Source organism: Protopterus annectens, chromosome 9.part0 (assembly GCF_019279795.1).
Source record: "Protopterus annectens isolate FY-2018-M chromosome 9.part0, PAN1.0, whole genome shotgun sequence".
NCBI classification, from domain to species: domain Eukaryota; kingdom Metazoa; phylum Chordata; order Ceratodontiformes; family Protopteridae; genus Protopterus; species Protopterus annectens.
In genome coordinates this window covers 89,231,651-89,248,223 of record NC_056743.1, presented here as the reverse complement: position 1 = coordinate 89,248,223, position 16,573 = coordinate 89,231,651, and the positions used below count along the sequence as shown (strand labels likewise).

At 39.9% G+C, this 16,573-nt stretch overlaps 1 protein-coding gene across 4 annotated transcripts in view; it reads right to left on the bottom strand.

Moving 5' to 3' along the window:
* The window catches only part of ANO5 (anoctamin 5), a 1,890,652-nt gene that overhangs the window by 1,835,383 nt on the left and 38,696 nt on the right, over positions 1–16,573 (bottom strand). The gene's annotated exons all lie outside the window — the stretch shown is intronic.

Here is a 16,573-nt window from a genome sequence, read left to right as displayed (position 1 = left end):
AGCAGTAGCAAATCTTGCAATGCTATTGTAACCGTTGGCTAGCTTAAAGTTATTTTTTGACAAGTTAGTATACATGGAAGAAGTAGAGAAGTGTGGAGATAAGATGGGAATAGGCAATAGCGGTTCTGGCTAGTCGGAGAGAAAAGGTTTTATCCTATAGAGGGAGCCTAGTTTCCTGTTGACAGTTTTTATGGTATTGTTAATATGGGTTTCAAAGTTCAGGGTGTTATCAGTAGTTATCCCTAGAAGTTTAGTTGTTGGATCAGGAGATACGAGTGTACTATTATTGGATAAGACTGAAAAGTTCATTAGGAGTGATTTACGGGTAGGAGTGAAGAGGAGGAGTTTGTTTTTTTTGGGGTTCAACAGGAGGCAGTGTTGTAGAAACCAATTTTCTGTTTTAGTGAACATTGTCCGAGTTAGTCTGTAGTTGGAATTGAGAATTAGCTGAGCAGATTATTGTCGAAAAAGAGGGGGCCCAATATAGAGCCCTGAGGAACACCTAGGGTAACTGGGAGATGGGAGGAGAGGTTGTTGTCCCAATGCACTGCCTGCTGTCTATTATCAAAGTAGGACTGGAACCATTTTATAGGTCTGTGTCCAGAGAGAAGTAAGTGGTGGTTGACCATGTCAAATGCTTTTGAAAGGTCGATGAAAGTGCTGAAGAGAGAAGATTTGAAAGTGCTGAAGAGAGAAGATTGTTATTACGATTTTTATTGATGCTGTCAGTGAAGGATAGGAGTGCAGTTGTACTGTGGAAAGGCCTGAAGCCATGTTGAGATTTGGCCAGTAAACGGTTCTGGAGTAGGTAGTGTAGTAACTGTCTGTGGATGCACTTTTCCATTATTTTAGCTAATGGGAAAAGTAGTGCTATGGGACGATAGTTAGAATATTCTCTGGAGTTTCCACACTTGTATAGGGAGGTAATGTAGGAGATTTTTCAGAAGGTGGGAATAGTGCTTTCTTGTATGGTTCTCTATCAACAATGACTCTGGCTGCCTTTTGCAGGTATTCAGCAGGTAGCTGGTCAGCTGAGTGGGTAGTAGGTTTTAGTTTGCTTAAGAGGTTGCAGATGCGGGAAGTTGGGACACGCTGCATGTTTAGAGTTGGGAGAGAGTTAGTAGTATTGGTTGGAAGGGAGAGAGTTAGTAGTATTCGTTGGAAAGGCAGAGCTATCGGCTGTTAGTTGATTAGCAAGTGTTTGGATGGTCTCAGTGAAGAAGGTAATAAAAGCATTAGCAGTTTGCTTTGGATTCTCAGAATTTGATCCTATAGGGGGTGGTGTAGCGGACTGGCATGGTTGAAGTAGTCTGTTTATGCTAGCCCAGAACTTTTGTGGATTATTTTGGTTGTTCTGTTGGAGGTGGAAGTAAAAGTTTTTTTTTTTTATCTTAAGAGTATAGCTTTCTTAGTCTCATTTCTTTTTTGCCTGAATTGATGGTATACGGGGTTTTTAGTTGTTCTCCATAGTGCCCAAACTTTATTTCTCTGTTGAATTTGCTGCCTGGTTTTCTTTGTAAGCTATGGGGCAGGTTTAGATTTAATTTTGATGGAACGCTTTGGTGCATGGTGGTTAAGGATCGTTAAGAATTTTGAGTTAAAGTAGTTTGTTGCTTCAAGTGGAAGGTATTTTATAGGTGATCTACATACATTGTGTATAGTGTATTTCTACACACATTGTGTATATACACACAATGTATCTCGAAATACATACACATATTATATATATACACACACACATATATATATATATATATATATATATATATACACACACATACACACACACACACACACACACACACACACACACACACACACACACACACACACAGGCATACACACAAACTCATAAGTCAATATGCTGAGAAATGGCCATCTCAGACCTAGTATATGCAAGCCAGTTCTTTCAGCCACTCAGTCCTGCGTTTTGGGACTCTCTGGGTCTCAACATTACAAATGGTTAGACATTAGAATCAGAAACACATTTACTGGCCAAGTATGCACACACAAGGAATTTGACTCCTGTTTCATTGACCTTCCTAGTATGAATTACATAAAAATGCCATACATACTATTATGAACAAAAAAGTAAATATACATACAAGGTGCAAAGTGCAACTCTGTGCAAGAAATTTATTACACACACACACACACACACACACACACACACACACACACACACACACACACACACACACACACACACACACACACAGGGTAGAGTAAATCACTAAAAGCCTAACAGTCAGAAGTAAAACCTAAGAAGCTGATTTTTCTTGCTTCTGAAACTGGCAGACTTTTCTATCATGATTGGTTTATCGAAAAGGTCCCCTCTTAATGCAGAAGAAGGCTACGTATGGCTAAGACACCGTTAACAGCAGCTATATAATGTTCCCATGCATGTTGTTCAAGAAAAAAATCAAAATGACTTGCTAATAATAACGCTTCTTTCATAGCGCCCTGGTTTAGTCCTGATCTCTGGTTTCTCCCTCTTTGGAGTTCAGCATTGTTTTCCCTTTTGGTTGATATTTTTTTCTTGGTATTCTGCCCCCCCACACACACCTCCCGAAAGTATGCTTGTTGACTGGATATCCTGTCTCAACAGATCTTTTAATTTACCCTTGCCCAGATTGTGCTTAAAAATGGTCCAACCATGGAAAAAGTACAGTTTTGTACCTACCATAAATGTAGATGTTCGAAGATCCACATTGCTGCAGTCCTTACACACTTGGGTAGTCCGCTGTCCTCGGTCGGCCCGAATATCAAAGTATAAGGCTGACGTCGGTCAAGGCGCATAAGACTGACATCAGGACGTCAGGGTACAAATGCGCATGACCGACGTCATATCCTCAGTCTTTTCTTGCCCCAGATGTCAGAAGACCCCAAAAAGAAAGGTCAAAACCAAAAGACAGCAACCAACCAACCTTGCACCAATAATATGTACAATATATACAATATACACAATATTTACAACCCAACCCACACAACCGCCTCTAACTACAGAGGGGAAGGAGGGAGGTAATTGACTGCAGCAATGTGGATCTTCGAACATCTACATTTATGGTAGGTACAAAACTGTACTATGTTCTTCATCTCACATTGCTGCAGTCCTTACACTTGGGTAGAATCCCAAAGCAGAGGTAAGGGAGGATGGCAAAACTATAAAGCAGCAGGAGCTGCCAAAATGCCCTGTAAAATAGCAGTGGCAAAACCAGCCCTAGATTTAGAGTAAAGTGGAAGGTGATAATGCTTAGAGAAAGTATGCACTGAACTCCAAGTAGCTGCCTCCAAAATATCCTTAGTTGCCACCCCTTAAAAACTGTCAAGTGGCAGTAGCCCTAGTGGAATGAGGCCTAATCCCAGCTGGAATCTCCTTACCATGATGGGAATAACAGAAAGCAATGCAAAACCCAATCCACTTAGAAATAGTTTGTTTCGACACAGGCTTGCCATGAGAACTCAAAGCAAAAGAAACAAATAACTGCTGAGACTGCCTGAACCCTTTAGTTCTGCTCAAATAATATCGCAACTGCCTGTGTACATCTAAAGTGTGCAAAATCTTTTCCCCTTTATTTTGGGGATTTGCATAAAAAGTAGGCAAATGAATAGTTTGGTTTAAAGCCACACTAGAAACCACTTTAGGCATAAAGGAAGGATTAGTACGCAAAGATACCCTATCCTTATGGAAAATTAAGAAAGGCTCAACTGCCATAAGGGCCTGTAATTCAGAAACCCTTCTTGCAGAGGTAATGGCCAACAAAAAAGCAGTCTTTCATGATAAATATTTCAACTCGGCAGTAGCTGCAGGCTCAAAAGGTTGTAGAGTGAGTTTCTCCAACACAAAATTGAGATCCCAAGCAGGAGTAGGAGCTCTACGTGGGGGTCTTATATTCTTTGCCCCTCTAAGAAATTGCTTGAACAAAGGATGAGAAAACAATGGTGGGTCACAGTCATAGTGAGCAGAAATTGCTGCAGCATGAACCTTAATAGAAGAGAAGGACAAACCTTTGTCCAGTAACTCAGTAAGATATTGAAGAGCCACACTTAAAATTAGGCTCAGAAACATCAAATTCCTTTGCTGCACTCCAAAATAAAAATCTCTTCCATTTATCTGCGTACACTTTCCTTGTACTAGGCCTTCTGGCTTCCAAAATAACATTCAAAACTTGCTGTGGAAGTTGAGACCCTCCAGGGTTCAAAACAGAATATGCCAGGCTGTTAGGTGAAGAGAGTGAAGTTTGACATTGAGTAAATGACTGTTCTCCTGAGACAGCAGGTGTGGAATCGAAGGCAAAGGCCATGGAGGGGCCGGCACCAGACTTCTCAGTAAAGGGTACCAGTGCTGTCGAGGCCAATCTGGAGCTATTAAAATCATCTTTGGCTTGTCCTGTCTGACCTTTAGGAGTACCTTTGGGAGGAGAGGCAGAGGTGGAAAGGCATACACATGAAGATTGCTCCAATTGAAAGAAAGAGCATCCACTTTCCAGGCTGTGGGATGAAACCTTTTGTGCAAAACTTTGGCAGCTGGTAGTTTAGTGGAGAAGCGAACAGATCTATGTCTGGAGTTCCCCATGACACTGTCAATTTCTGAAATACAGGAGGATCCAATTTCCACTCGTGGGGATCCATAATTCGTCTGCTCAACACATCTGCTAAGGAGTTCTGTGCTCCCGGCAGAAACCTTGCCTGAAGATTTAGCTGTAAACTGAGAGCAGTCTCCCACAAAATCATTGCTTGCCTGCATAGAGGATAAGAATGTGTTCCCCCTTGCTTGTTGATGTACCACATGACAGTTGTGTTGTCTGTTATAATCAACACCTGCCCTGGAAGAAGTAAATCCTTGAAAGCTGTTAATGCAAATTGGACTGCTAACATCTCCTTCAAGTTGACATGTAGATGTTGTAGTCTGGCAGGCCACGTGTCTTGTATCCACTTTCCATTTAGATGAGCTCCCCAAGCTTTGTCTGAGGCATCTGTCGTTAGAATCTGACTCGCCTCTGGCCGGGTCACAGAGTCCCTTGTTTAGGTGACATTCCTGAGCCCACCACAAAAATTCCTTTTGAATGCAAGGTATTATCTGAATGACAGTGTCCATATCCTGGCAGTGCTGTGTCCATACATTTTGAGATACCATTGTAGCTTCCTCATATGCAGTTTGGCATTGGGAAGCACCAGAATACAAGATGCCATGAACCCCAAGGCTTGAAGGACTGTCCTTGCAGTCAGCCTGGACTGATGAGACAATTGATGGAAGTAAAGGGAAAGATTCTTTTGTTTGTCCGGGGTCAAAAAGGCCATCTGGGATGCTGTATTCAGTCTTACACCCAGAAAGCACATGTCCTGAGAGGGTACTAGACTGGACTTTATTTCGTTCACAGAATACCCCAGGCATCTCAGCACTGCTATCACATATTGCAAATGATGAAGAAGTTCGTCCCTTCCTTGAGCCAGAATCAGGCAATCGTCCAAATAAGGATAAATCTGTATTCCTTTTAGCCTGAAGAAAGCTATCACTGGAGCCAGAACTTTCGTGAACACTCTGGGCGCAGTAGATAAGCCAAAGGGCAATGCAGAGAACTGATAATGAGAAGTCCCAGACCGAAAACGCAGATACTTCCTGCAACTTAGTCTGATAGGAACATGAAGGTAAGCCTCCTTGAGATCCAGAGTTACCATCCAGTGATCTTTGCCCAGCAGAGGTAAAAGCTGTTGTAACGTCAACATTTTGAACTTGGGAATGTCCAGATAAGTGTTGAGGATAGATAAATCCAAAATTGGTCTCCACGTGTTCCCCTTCTTTGGTACTAGGAACAGGCGAGAATAAAATCCTAGGCCCACTTCTGGCATAGGGACCGGCTGTATGGCCCCTATTTGAAGTAGCAGAGAAATTTGTTTGTGAGCCTCTATTCTTTGTTGAGGAGGAACGTCTGGCATGCCTTTGAAAGGAGGCAAGGTATGGAAATAAAACTTGTAACCTTGGTGTATGATATCCAATACCCATCTGTCTTGGGTAATTAAACTCCAATTTTCCTTGAAAAGTGCCAACCTTCCTCCCAAAGGTGCTGCCAGACGAGAAGGCTCTGGCAGCTGAAAAGGTAGGTCATTGGGCCTGTTTACGAAAGGACTGACCCCTGCCCTCACCGAAGACTGTGCAGGTGAACTCCTGTTCTAGGCCTGAAAGAGCCCTGAGCTCTGCCCCTACCACGTCTAGATCTACCCCTAGACTGGGAATCATAAGAAGGATACGTCCACCCCTTGGTAGGCCAATTCCTACTAAACTTCGGAGGCTGAACCTGCAAAAAATCTTTAACAGTCGGCATAGACTTAGCCTTGTCTTCCATTTTCTTTAAGACTGCCTCCACAGGTGAACCAAACAACACATCAGACTGTAAAGGAGCATCTAAAATCCTTGTCTTAACATGGTCAGATAAATTCTGATCCCTCAGCCAGGCGTGCCTGCGAAGAACTGACCCAGTGGCAGCCACCCTAGACGAGGCCTGTACAGCATCAAAACCACATTGCAAAGAATGCTTACCCACCTGTTCAGAAACATGTACCAAATCCTGTAATTCCTTACACTCAATACCTTCCGCCAGAGCATCTACCTTAGACTTCAATTGAGAAAGTAGATAGTTTTGGTATTTCAACATGTGAAACTGGCAATTCAAAGCCCTCATAGCTAAGGTGGAAGAAGTATAGACTTTCTTTCCCCATCTATCCAAAGCCCTGGCCTCTTTATCTGGAGGAACCAGATTTTTTTACAACAGAAGCCTTGACACCCTTAGGCCCTTGACTAACAGTTTCTGGGTCCGCCCTAGGACTCTTAAAAAGATATTTATGAGCTTCAGGCACCCTGTAATACCTATCCGGTTTAACAGGAGCAGGAGGCAAAGAATCAGGATTAAGAGCAGCCTCTGCAAACACATCTTCCACAACATCCAGAACAGGAGGTATAGCCAAAGGCCTATGCTGGGGTAAAAACAAAAATTCCCTAAGCCTTTTCCTGGAATCAGAGAAGTCCTGACCTTCCCACTTAAAATGTTCCCTCATGGAATGAAGAGTCTCTGAAAAAGAAAAATCCTCTGGAGGAGAAGCAGAAGGAGTAGAATCATCCACATCAGAATCAGAATCAGAATAAGGAGAATACTCCTGCAAGTCTTCAACTGAAGACTCTGAAACATCCGAAGCCTGGTCAAAACTCCCCAACTCTGGTTCCACCCTAGGCCTCTTATCAGGAGGGGGAAAAGAACCTCTAATTAAAGTAATTAAATCTTCTGCCATTTTAAGCATGTGCTTCTTGGGCACAGATCCTGATGAACTAGGAGTGACACCAACAGAAGCTAAACCTGACCTGCCTCTGGGAGAAGCCTTGGAAACAGAAGGAGAGGGCCTAACCACCCTAGGAAGGGAGGGGAGTACAGCAACCCGAGAAGCCCCTTCAGCCTGACCTGCCTCCTGAGAGGCCACATCCTGCAATAACAAAGTCTCCCCCTGGGACTCCAGAGAAACCTCCGGCGGAACCCCCGGTTCCACCGACACCTCCAAAGAACCGGCGTCCGGTACGGACGGCTCTTCTTGCCTGGGCTTAGCTGCTTTGTCTTTGCGCTTCTTCGAAGAAGCGGGCGTCGGAGCATCCGACGGCATATTATAATTGCACCGCTTCCCGAAGACTAACCTGGCACAATCTAACCTTCGCAATAGTGCGCTTATTAAACCTAGCACAAAAGCGACACCCAACAACGTCGTGCTCAGGCCCCAAACAAGGAATACACAAAGTATGATAATCTCTATGCGGTATCTGTTTCCCACAAGAAATACAGTTATTCACTTTTTCTGACATCCGGTAAACCACTGAGGCAAGAAAAAACTAAAATATTCCCCAACGGGGTACTTAGCCAACTTTGACTCTGTCTGAAACTCCGAATTCGAAAAATTTCAGAACGCCGAACGGCACTTGCAACGCTGCTTCTGCATCGGACCATGCGGCAAAAAAGACTGAGGATATGACGTCGGTCATGCGCATTTGTACCCTGACGTCCTGATGTCAGTCTTATGCGCCTTGACCGACGTCAGCCTTATACTTTGATATTCGGGCCGACCGAGGACAGCGGACTACCCAAGTGTAAGGACTGCAGCAATGTGAGATGAAGAACATCTCACATGGTTAACAGACGGACAAAAATCACTTAACCAGTTAAAAGCACATAAAACAAATGAAATAAAAGTGCTACTGCATCAGCTGCAATTAACCCACAACAGATTACGTGACTTAAATCAAGAAGGCCATCAGAAATTATCTTCTACATGCAACAAATATTGTTACTAAGTATTTATTTATTCTGATTACTTGCTTCTGTCTCTTTTTTGTTCATAGATTTTGTTCATGAATTTTCCTTCTTAACTTTCTGGTAACCGTTTAGTTGTATTTTAACTGTCCCAAACACAAGTGTTGAACATCCTTGGCCAACTCAGCTTTTTGCTCAAGTCTGTCATCTACATTTTTAAGTATGGAAGAAGAGGTACACTTTCCAGAAATATGCCCAGGGTAAAAAAAAAGTTTGGCATTTAAGCAAGGGAGAATTCTGGAGATTGGTTCCCCCTACAAATAGTCTGGCTACAACCCTTCAGAGGCAGCAACTGTACACTTCAGGACAAGACTCACAGAGTAGTTTATGACATGAAATAAAAGAACAGTGCAATCCTGAGCTAGGAACTATCTGTGAAATCAAAAGAAAGTCTGTGGGTTCCCAAAGGTGTTGTTAAGACTGCCTCAGTCTGTAAAAAGCTGTAAGCACAACAAAAAATGCCAGGCACTTAACTCAAGAAAAACTTTTATACAAACATATTAATCACAAACTAAGCACTTTCATCTCCAACAGGACTTCACAGTGCCATAGCCACAATGTAATTCAGTTTAAAACCCCCAAAATCCACGAAATACATTGCATCTCTGAAGTTTAAAGCCACAGTACAGTTCTAAAAGAAAAACACCAAAATGCGTCACCTGGGAAGTCTTGTACATTTTTTCATGCATAAAGATCATAAATGGAAAAAAAAAAATTAAATAAAAATAATCCAATCAAAATAAAAACTGATATGATGATCATATGAATCTGTACAGCAACGATCAATGTTCCAAACTAGTGTATGGTGTTTGTGTTTATGTTGCGTGGGAATGTTTGCATTTGCAGTGTTTAGACATTTGAGTGTTTACTAATGTGCAATGTCTGTACACAATCATGTTAGTGGACAATATGCAGTAACAAAACTAAATATACGTACTAATATCTGTTTTATCAGGCCTAGTTTACAAACAATTGATGGTTATTCTGATCTCCTCAAAAATAAAGCTCACCATGACCTTGGATAATAGCATATTTCCCTTCTCTTTTGTAAAATTAAAATAGCTACTTTACAAAAAAAAAAATCAATATCTAAAAAAATAAATCTAATCCAAGTGTTTGAAATGTTAATCTTTGAACTGCTAATTTTTCTTTTACTCACTGCAGCCACTACAATTAGAATGTTTAACCCAAGGATGTGGGTTCCTTACTAGCTAACAAAAGTACTATAGTAAATTTACCGCTTACTCAACAAGCCTAAGCTGAACTCGAAATGCCGTTACTTTGTAGTTAATAAGGACCATCAGTCATAACTTTCTGACTTTCTTTTTATTTTTAACAACTTCATAAAGGATCATCTCCAATGGCTGTTCTAGCTTAACTTAAATCTTGACAATAACGTTCTAGTTTTGACAGATTAACATTTTTGTTATTGCCATACCATCAATTTTCCTGTTCTTGGTTATTAACAGGACAGTAAATTTCACTGAAAGAGATCAAGTTTATCTGATAAAGTCCTGGTTTAACTTTAGAATTTGATTTTGTTTTTGACAGGTTCCCTTGGTGTGCCCCCAGATGTCCATCTGCAGTTCATTAATGTTCCTAGTGCTTCCTTCCTAGATCTGAACATTTGGCAGGTTGGCACAGGAAGTGGTACCATGGAGCGGAGTTACTAGGCTGTAGGGCAACATCTGCTGCCCTGTACACAAGCTCTTTCTTAGGCTTTACCTCCTGCATTGTGGCACTGTACTTGTGAGGCTGGACAAGCAATAATTCATAGTCTAAGGACTTCTCTGCCTGAGTCCTAGGGTGGTCCTTCCCAAGTGAATATACAACATGCTTAGTCCGGCTATCTTTCCAAGGTCTGGCATCCAACAAAGCTTAATGAGCAATGTGCCAAGGCAACTACAGTCTGCCCAACCAGGACAGCCACACTCATCCTTCCTGCCACTCCTTCGGTGACCTACCGCTAATGAATCCCACATCATCTGGGCTAAATTCCATTCAGCTCTATGGCTTTTAGATTTATTTTTATTAACTCTTTTAATGCATGGGTGCAGACTACTTATACACTGCTGGAAATACCAAAAACCTCAAATGTCATGTTCACAGTTGTTAAAAAAAAAAAACACCTTTTTCTGATATCTCAGTATTATTCATACATTGTCTTGTACTTGCGCCTCTCATTTTATTTTCATTCACCCAAGTTCTCCCAGTTTTGAAAGCAAAGTTTGCTTTTTCAAAACAAAATATTCAGCAATTTTATACATAAGTTTTAGAAATAGCTAAACAGTATTACTTTAGTTTTGCTTTCTAGGTCCCCCTATAAAATCTGCCTAGTATGGACAACTTGGTTAAACAGATTAATGTGGCCTACTTTCCATTCAACTGGACAGAGCTTTTTTTTTTTTTTTTTTTTTTTTAAAAACACAAATATTTGCAGAACTGGACAAGGAGATGCATGATGAAGCAGTCTTTACCGACTTGGCATGAATTTGGACTCTGGCTCACCGCTTCCTGCTGAATACACCTCCACAGGACAGAGCTGCAAGTGGCCTTTAACAATGAATACACATTCATCTGACTTAAACGAGTCATTTGACTCAAGTAGTAGCCACCCATCCAGCTTGGGTCATACGTTCCAGAGTTCTGTCATTGGCGGCACAAACAAAATCAAAGTTAAGGAGGGAAAAGTAAAACTACCATGGAAGCCTTGGAGGGAAAAAAGGCCTCTTGGGTTATTTATGCACATTCCCTAAAGACAGCTTGTAGATACACAATGCATTCGGCTCCAACAGGGCTCTGGATTGGGGTCTTTCCCTTCCCGATTTAAAACAGTCATATAGCAGCTGAAATGAAAAATATTCACCCTATCTAAATAGGGTAATTATGGTGAGGTGCCACGGAAAAACAGACAAATGCTACTTGTGCATCTTGGTAGTACTTACAAAAACAATCCCACGAACAGGGAGGAAAGGATACCTGCGAGGCAGCCGATTGGTTGTTGGCAGTGAAGAAAACATTAAAACAAAAATTGTGACTACAAATTTTCTTATCTTTAGATGACTAGACCACTACCGATAACTGCCCCAAGCAGAAAGGAATATTCCACTGCTGGGAAAAGAGAGGTTTAATTATCCAATTGTGCAGTAACGACATTCAAATCCCCTTGGGATTTTAAGAGAGTTTGCCATGTCACAGCACAACTTTTATACATTTGTCTCACTCCCGATATTTAACGGCACTGCAGAGCTGGGAAGAGAGTGAACTATGAATGCCTTTAAGCATCAGCAAATGTTAACTAAACCCCACTGCTTCTGGCAACAATGGGAAAAGGTGCAGAGGAGTCATACTGGGAAAGAGGGGGGGGGACAAAACAAGAATATTTGACAGGTAAAGCCGGGTTCCAGCAATGGAAAATTTCACTACAAAATAATGAAAAGGAAATGTACTTAGAATGTGGATATCTGACCACAAAAGAAAAACAAAATGTGGCTAATTAAAAACTCAGATTTACTAGGGTGTTAGAGCCAAAGCACCTTCACAGATAAAATATAACTGGAGCACAGTAAAAATAGCCAGTTCAAAGTCACACAACTGCTAAAAATTACAGAAATGTACAAAAACCCAAAAAAAAAAAAAAAAAAAAAAAAAAACACAACCTTAGCATTCACCACACATTAGGTAATGCACATGGGATAGGTTCTAGCATAGGATTAGTAATTTTTCCTCTCTCAATAAATGTTATTTAGGTTTCTACAATATTACTTGTAGCCCACAATGCACAGAGCTGTTCCATGATAAATACCATCTCAACTCCTACAGCAATAAATTTTGTTACACACACACGTTTCAGTTGCAAGACTGAACTGCAACGTTTAAATCTAATAATGATGATTTTGCGTGATAAAAACACACACCAAAAACGTAGGGATATGTAAACATGTAAGACAGATTCCAGAATGACAAATCATCCTGTGCCTTTTGGAGTAGGAATACCAGTGCTTTAATGCTATTTTCCTATTCCCAATTGAAGACTGAGCATCACACAATACTCCAATGAGCACCACTACATGACCAGCCAGTGTTAGTGTGTACGGATTTACAGGTTAAGGAAAATCTCCTCTGACCTCTTCGTTATTTCCACATACTTCACCTAGTAACCTCAGAAGCACACAAGAAGGAGTGCTAACGAATCCACCAAGCCACACAGACCTTAACGCAAGTTTATTGAAGACAATAAAAGTAGCGTTTTCGCCACTACAATTGAGTAGCTTCTTCAGAGGTACAGGAACCAAAAAAACGGCAAGCCTTTTTGGTCCTTATTTAAATACTTACAATCAGTTAGATATCAATTAACAAAAGCAATCAAATACATCACTTCCTGCTCATTAATAATCAAACATTTTTAAAATTAAATTTGACCATGCACGCATCTTTTCTAGTATAGATGCATACATGGTGAAGGTAAAATCTCAAAAATCTAAGATATTGTTTAGGGATAGGCAAGCTTACGAACACAATAAAGCCTACCCAAAATTAAATGGTTTTGGTGGGGACAATGAGGGTAGTGCTTTGTGTGATAATAGTGTCAGTGGAATGAACCCTTCCCAAAACAGTGAAAATGTAGATTTTTCAGTAACAGAGAATGAGAATGCACCAAGGAGAAGTAACAGAAATAGAAATAAGGCGGGTAATAGTCAGACTCGGCCTGGGAATCTTGTTAACAGTACCCAAGAGAATAACACTAACAACCCCAACCAAGTTTTTTTAGGGAACCAGAGCAACCAGGGATTCAAGAAAAAGAACAGGAATTGGAAGCATTAGATAATAATGCTACATCAGTCTCTGGGTCTGAGGGTCCCTTTATTTTACGCAATTTGAAATGTGACTTTACCATATACAATTACTCAACGTTAACATTTGAACCTGAACTAATTGAGCTTCTTGCTTTAGGCAACACTTTCGTTCCCTCTAGACGGCTCGATGTAGCTAAGGTTTTAATAGATCTGAAATGTTATGTTCGAAAGTTAAATTTAAAATTGCTTTTCAATAGTTCTGATGATAGAGCTTGTACTGGTTTAAAAATGCCTAGTTCTTTTAACCCACCTGTACATGTAGTCTTACGCATGTTTGAGAATGCATGCGAATTAGATATTAGACACCTGGATAAATCCCATTTGAGTAAAAAGAATTTGTTTAACATTTCCAAGGAACAGTTATTAGCCCTTAACCGTTTACGTGACCTTTCTGTTAGGGTCATGAAACCTGATGGGGGGGGGGGCTTGTTATCTTGGAAAATGGTCAATATTCAGAAAAAAATGTTAAGAGTCTTAGATACCCCTGCTTATGAAAATTCATCGCTCAATGAAATGAATATAAATACCAAAAGGGTTAGGGGGTACTATAGGGATTTATTCATAGAAGGTAGAATTGATTTAGATACCTATGAATATATAGCTATCTCTCAGCCTAGAATACCAGTAATGTTTGGTATCCCCAAGGTCCACAAAAATCTTGAGGACCCTCCTATGAGGGCTTTAGTGGACGGAAGGTCGTCTATCTCCAACCTTTGTGCTCAATACATTGATTTTTTACTTTCAAAATACTTAAAGCTAATTCCAAGTATTTGTAGGGATTCATGGCACTTTTTGTCAAACATCAATCAAATTGGGTTTGATGAAGGTTTCAATTTCCTTACAATCGATGTAGTTGACTTGTACACCTCTATACCCCACCTAGAGGCTATTGAGTGGTTGGAACTTTTATTAATTGAGTTAAATGCTCCCAGTAATGAAATTAACAATGTCACAGAGTTGCTCGACATTGTGTCATCTTCCAACTTTTTCATATTTGAGAAGGAGTATTTTATCCAAAAACATGGGGTAGCAATGGGTTCCCCTTGCGGTGCTATAGTGGCCAACTTGTTTATGGCGTACTGGGAGAAACAATATGTTGTGAATCACCCAGTCTGGAAAGAAAAAGTTGGCTACTATACCCGATTTTTGGATGATATTTTTATCCTTTTTAAAGGGGATGCCCATTTGGCAGAAGAATTTGTTGACTATCTTAAATTTACCTACAAGTTATCTAGTGACAAAATAAATTACCTTGATGTAAAATTGAAAAAGGATTTTGGTAATCAAAAATTTGTCTCCACTATTTTTCGTAAAAATTCTTATGTCAATTCTTTCTTACACTTCTCCAGCTCCCATCCTTTTAAATTAAAGAGAGCAATTATTAAAGGTCAGTTGGTTAGGGCGGTGAGAATGTGTAGTGAAATTAGAGATTTTGAGGATGAATGTGCCTTACTCACTGAATTCTTCATTGAACGGGGGTATCCATGTACCACTATAGAAGAATTAGTAAGTGAGGTTTCTATCAAGAGGTCAAACGGTTTTTACACACCATTAATACATAATGACCGGTTGATGTTACTTGAAAACATTGAAAGTGGACCAGAGAAAACTATTGTAGACTGCCGTAGGGATTCCAGCACAGAAGAGGTTTCTAAGAGTTACCCCCTAAGTTTCATAACTACCTTTAGTCTGGATTCAAGACAAATTTCAGAGATTATTAGAAAGAATTGGTATTTTATTACCACTAATTCTTTGTTAGTTGAGAAACTAGGGGCAAAACCAAAAATAGTATACAGAAGGGGTAGGAACCTTAAAGAGCTATTGCAAAGAAACCAAGGTAGCGACTCTTTTAATAGAACCAAGGGTTGCTTTAGGTGTGGAGGATGTAACTGGTGTAATGTTATACGTACAGGCAATTCCTTAACTTTTAGCCACAAAAAATATGAAATCACCAGTAAGATCAACTGTGAAACGAAATCCATCATTTATGTGGCCTTTTGTGTCTGCTGCCCAGCTTTCTACGTTGGGAAAACCGACAGAAAGTTTAGAGAAAGGGTATACCAACACTGTTATGCTATAAAAAATAGGAAAACTGAAAATGCATTAGCGAAACATGTAGAAAACTATCCAGGTCACAATTTTGTTTTCATGGGAATTGATTGTATTCCAAACTCAATTAGAGGTGGGCCAACTTCTCTTTTATTAGAGATTTGTGAGCTAGAATGGCAATTAAAGGTTGATGCTTTTAACTACCCAGGATTGAATGAGAGCTGTAATATTGCTCCTGTCCTAAAGTACAGAGCTTATTTAAGATAACTCTTCTTATTTAAGGTTATTAAATAGTGTTAAATTTTGGGTGTTATACACTCAAAAAATCTGTAGGCATATATATAGTTTATGTTTTATTTATGCCATAATAGTGCGAGTGTATAATAAAAATTACTATTGATCAATATGGTCAATAAATTTATTCACTTGTATTCTAAGAAGAATGTTCCCTAACTAAGCAAATTTATGCTAACAAAAATCCTTAGGGATTTTATGCATTTTCTTATGTACATTCTGCTATTTATTCTATTATTTTGCTTTTTGTATTATATTATTGTATTTTATTTTTATTATTTCTGAAGGCGATTGTGCAATTTTAATAGGCATGTCCTTTTTTAAAAATGTTTGATTATTAATGAGCAGGAAGTGATGTATTGGATTGCTTTTGTTAATTGATATCTAACTGATTGTAAGTATTTAAATAAGGACCAAAAAGGCTTGCCGTTTTTTTGGTTCCTGTACCTCTGAAGAAGCTACTCAACTGTAGTGGCGAAAACGCTACTTTTATTGTCTTCAATAAACTTGCGTTAAGGTCTGTGTGGCTTGGTGGATTCGTTAGCACTCCTTCTTGTGTGCTTCTGAAGTCTGTATTTGCTGTTTCGTTTCACCTAGTAACCTGCTAGAAGACAGGCTTGAAAACCGCTGTCTAGACACTTAAAACCAGGATCAACAAGCATTTTTAAATAAGGATCATGTGTCATCGTACTATGGCCAATTCCTCAGCTAAAACATAGCATATTCAGCAAGAAAGTTGCACAACTTATTTTTTTAATCCTTTCTGATTAAGAATATAGCACTGCTGTTCTGAAACCATGCAATAACAACCAGTTCTGGTTAGTTCACAAAGACAACACATTACCTAGTAGTTTAAATGCTAGTTATGCAGTATTGGATCATACATTCTGTACAAACTACTCAAGCTGGTTAATTTTTAACACTTTCTGTGAACTGTTATTCCAAGGGCTGCAGGAAAATAAATAAAATTTTCTAAAGCAACATTTGTGACCATTAAATTGCACCCCTATTTGTAAGCATGCACAT